Source organism: Palaemon carinicauda, chromosome 22, assembly GCF_036898095.1.
Source record: "Palaemon carinicauda isolate YSFRI2023 chromosome 22, ASM3689809v2, whole genome shotgun sequence".
In the NCBI taxonomy this organism is placed as follows: Eukaryota; Metazoa; Arthropoda; class Malacostraca; order Decapoda; family Palaemonidae; genus Palaemon; species Palaemon carinicauda.
Genome location: NC_090746.1, coordinates 120185771 through 120191286, shown reverse-complemented (window position 1 = coordinate 120191286; position 5516 = coordinate 120185771).

Here is a 5516-nt window from a genome sequence, read left to right as displayed (position 1 = left end):
AGGAAAAAAGGCAGTTCTTTACCAAGCGAACAGTGGTCTTCATATTCATTAAAGCTTGTTGCCGGGCAACAAGATAGTTACTAAACAGCCAAAGTAGTTGTAGAAGTTAAAATAGGAGATTATAAGGGAAAAAGGCAGTTCTCTACCAAGCGAACAGTGGTCTTCATATTCAATTACCTCGTTGCCAGGCAACAAGAAAGTTACTCAACAACCAAAGTAGTAGTTAAAGTTAAAATAGGAGATTATAAGGGAAAAAGCAGTTCTTTACCAAGCGAACAGTGGTCTTCATATTCAATTAGCTCGTTGCCAGGCAACAAGATAGTTGCTAAACAACCAAAATAATAGTTGAAGTTAAAATAGGAGATTATAAGGAAAAGAGGCAGTTCTCTACCAAGAGAACAGTGGTCTTCATATTCAATTAGCTCGTTGCCAGGCAACAAGATAGTTGCTAAACAACCAAAATAATAGTTGAAGTTAAAATAGGAGATTATAAGGAAAAGAGGCAGTTCTCTACCAAGAGAACAGTGGTCTTCATATTCAATTAGCTCGTTGCCGGGATTATATATATATATATATATATATATACATATACATATATATATATATGTATATATATATATATATATATGGATAAATATCAACACAACATCGTGTTCAAATAGAAATAAATTTCTACCTCATACTTGGGATCGAACGCTAGCCCCTTCTAATGAAAGGCCAGGTCAAAACCAACCATGCCACGAGAGGCCATAAAAGATATCAGAACCTGACGCTACCCAGCTGTCCGAGGATTTACCTGGCGAGACATCAGTCTCTTACCAGCGAGTTTTACCCGATATCCCGGCCCACCACATGACACAAATGGCAGTAATTCATTCAAATTACCCCTAATGAGTCAATATGGATAAATATCAACACAACATCGTGTTCAACTAGAAATAAATTTCTACCCCATACTTGGGATCGAACGCTAGCCCCTTCTAATGAAAGGCCAGGTCGAAACCAACCATGCCACGAGAGGCCATAAAAGATATCGGAACCTGACGCTACCCAGCTGTCCGAGGATTTACCTGGCGAGATATCAGTCTCTTACCAGCGAGTTTTACCCGATATCCCGGCCCACTACGTGACACAATTGGTAGTAATTCATTAAAATTACCCCAATGAGTCAATATGGATAAATATCAACACAACATCATGTTCAAATAGAAATAAATATATATATATATATATATATGTTTACATTTATGTATATATACTATATACATGTTTGTGTATATATAATTATATATGTATATATATGTGTGAGTATATATATATATATATATATACTGTATATATATACATATATATATATATATATGTGTGTGTGTGTGTGTGTGTATAAATATATATATATATATATATATGTATATATATATATATATATATGTGTGCGTGTGAGTGTGTATGTACGTACAGATTTGCCAGCATTTAGGTGTGAATGTGTATTGATATGGAGTGCTATTACCAATAAAATCTCCAAAATAAACCAGAACATCAATATCATGAACAAGGTAAACATATCCACGTATTGCCTAGATAATCATCAATTTCTTCTTATAAGATATAATAACAACAATCGTATTTTGAACATCTGAACAACATGACTTGACCTCAAAGGAACTCAAGAGAGAGTCATCCACCAGACACAGGGACTTATTACATCTGTTATTGCTTTTGACCAGCGTGACGTGAACCTGTTGTTACAGATAACGAACTCAGTCGAAAGGTTGAGTTCACCCCCCACCCCCATTCCCCCCCCCCCGGTCCTTCCCCTCTCCCCCAATACATTGCAATGGATCCCAATCATATTGTTGGAACTGTGAGATGCTTTGCAATATTGTTGCTGGCATCATTTAATGCATTATCCTTCCAAATATATGAAGAGAAATTTAATATAAAGTAAAACATGGTTGCATGGGTCATATAGATTACAACAAATTTTATTCAATATATATATATATATATATATATATATATATCTAAAACGAACGTTACCAAGTTGTGGAATGATCTTCCTCATCGGGAAGTTGAATCAGTAGAACTTCAAAAGTTCAAAGTTGCAGCAAATGTTTTTATGTTGACCAGGCTGACATTAGTCTTTTTATAGTTTATATATGACATATCTGTTTTTGGTATTGTTAATAGTTTATATAGGGCATATATATTTTGACGCTGTTACTGTTTTTAGAATGATATATTGTTAATTTATTCTCATCATTTATTTATTCCTTATTTCCTTTCCTCACTGGGCTATTTTTCCCTGTTGGAGCCCTTGTGCTTATAGCATCTTGCTTTTTCAACTAGGGTTGTAGCTTGGGTAATAATAATAATAATAATAATAATAATAATAATAATAATAATAATAATAATAATAATAAAATTCAAAATTTCATTAATGTTAATAATATTTCAGAATTGGATGCCTATTATAACTGAGTACGAATTATGAGATAACAACAATAGTATAGAAAAAAAGAGGTTATTAACCTACGATGGCAGTAGTAGTAGTAGTAGTAGTAGTAGTAGTAGTAGTAGTAGTAGTAGTAGTAGTAGATGCAGCTTAGAGATTGTAATAATTTATCAGATAAAAAGGGAAAATATTAATGATGGAAAAAATTTGACTTTCCACCAAAAAAAATGCTTTATTGCAGCAATGATTTAATCTACAGGAATGTAACGTTATATTTTTAATTAAGTACAATTCAACTATTTTAATCTGAATACCTAAAATACATAATCAATATACACACTTTTTGTTTTGTGCATCCTATTTAGAAAACGTAATAAATACAAGCACATAGAAGCCTGTGTTTATAATCCCCAATCTATTTGAGGATAATGCGGAGAATTTAATGATAAGCAAACTCATTTTTATGATGTATATATATATATATATATATATACTGTATACATGCAGTGTATATATATGTATATATATATATATATATACAGTATATATGTATATATATAGACATATATATATGTATATGTACATATATATATATATATATATTGTATATATACATATATAAAAATATATATATGTATATATATATATATACACATATATATATGTGTATATATATATATATATATATAGTATATATTTACAGTATATATATATATATATATTATATATACATTATATATATATACATTCTGTCCTGAATTATACTTTATTTTCCTTCATTAATTAATTTTTCCTGTTCGAGCTTTAGTCCGCCATATCCCAACAGCTGAGTCTAAACGCAAATATGTTTTTCCTGAAACTGGTATCATTTCGATATCCTAAGGACGACCAATGGCACCACACAACCTGCTGAGAGGATAGAAGCGTTTAAGCATCATCATCACGTAACGTCTTGAAAGGAGAGTGTAAACAACTACGTTGTAAACGTTTTTCTTTTTCGGCGATACACCAGAAGGAACCTCATTTTTCTCCAAGCACGACATCACTGGGTGACATGGATGATCCAGTCACCGTTTTTATTTATAAATATATACAATTTTCTTTTATAATAAGTAGAGCAATCTCGAAAAAAATAGCCCTGTAATATAGGTGTATGAATACTACCACCATACGTCCTGCATGTCGTAGAAAGCGACTAAATTGACAGCAGCTACCTTGCTGTATTGCATTTTAGCAAGATGATAAGCCCACTGCCAATAAATTCGAATATTACTGCGGTTGAACCACTATCTTCATCATAGTAGAAATATGGCAAAGATCCATCTACTCTCTCTCTCTCTCTCTCTCTCTCTCTCTCTCTCTCTCTCATTATTCATCAAAGTATATCTATACAAGCTCTTCATTCACACACTCTCTCCTGCGTCCGACCTGTTATGTCCAAACAATTTTCTTAGTGGTTCCTCTATCTCCCTCGTGATAGAAATATAGCAAAGATCGATCATGTGTCAAAAAAGGAGAAAATATACTACACCAGCATATTGCATCTATACATCTATGGGCTTTTGCTCGTCCTTTCTTCAATGGTTTCGTAAATGGGCAATACTAGTCTCCTTCCCTCCTACCTGTGTAATATTGTCTTGCGCAGCCATTTTTCCTGTCAGTCTAAAGTACTTTCATGTACTCTTGTCCTTTGCTGTGGTTTCTTTATATGCCAGTGCAAATTCATTGAGCACACATTGCACAAATTATGTGCTAACTTGATATGTAAGTGAAGTTTTCTTTTTACTTCTTATTATCTTGCATATACATATATGTATATATATATATATATATATATGCAATTTATAGACATACTGTATAGTATACACACGCACACACATACATACATACATACATATACATACATATATATATACATATATATATATATATATATATACATACACAAACATTCGAGTGGGTGTAATATTTTAGATAATAATAAGCAATGAGCAAATAGGTTATCATAAATGTGGCAAAATGAGTCTTCGCCAACGCTTAGTCTGGAGATATCTTCTGTTACTTGAATCGGTATAATGATAACAAAAAAAAAAATTGCCTAAACTCTCATATACTTTTATAATGTACCAAGTGATAATATCTGTGACTGCGCCGAGTAAGGCTGTGAACTCAAAGGCAGGTTGGAAACGACTGAGTTCACAGCCTTACTCGGCGCAGTCACATTGGTGACCCCGGAGTGACATGACTGCCCCGAGTAAGGCTGTGAACTCAGTCGTTTCCAACCTGCCTTTGAGTTCACACCCAATGTGACTGCGCCGAGTAAGGCTGTGAACTCAGTCGTTTCCAACCTGCCTTTGAGTTCACACCCAATGTGACTGCGCCGAGTAAGGCTGTGAACTCAGTCGTTTCCAACCTGCCTTTGAGTTCACAGCCTTACTCGGCGCAGTCACATTGGTGACCCCGGAGTGACATGACTGCGCCGAGTAAGGCTGTGAACTCAGTCGTTTCCAACCTGCCTTTGAGTTCACAGCCTTACTCGGCGCAGTCACATTGGTGACCCCGGAGTGACATGACTGCGCCGAGTAAGGCTGTGAACTCAGTCGTTTCCAACCTGCCTTTGAGTTCACACCCAATGTGACTGCGCCGAGTAAGGCTGTGAACTCAGTCGTTTCCAACCTGCCTTTGAGTTCACAGCCTTACTCGGCGCAGTCACATTGGTGACCCCGGAGTGACATGACTGCGCCGAGTAAGGCTGTGAACTCAGTCGTTTCCAACCTGCCTTTGAGTTCACACCCAATGTGACTGCGCCGAGTAAGGCTGTGAACTCAGTCGTTTCCAACCTGCCTTTGAGTTCACAGCCTTACTCGGGCGCAGTCACATTGGTGACCCCGGAGTGACATGACTGCGCCGAGTAAGGCTGTGAACTCAGTCGTTTCCAACCTGCCTTTGAGTTCACAGCCTTACTCGGCGCAGTCACATTGGTGACCCCGGAGTGACATGACTGCGCCGAGTAAGGCTGTGAACTCAGTCGTTTCCAACCTGCCTTTGAGTTCATAGCCTT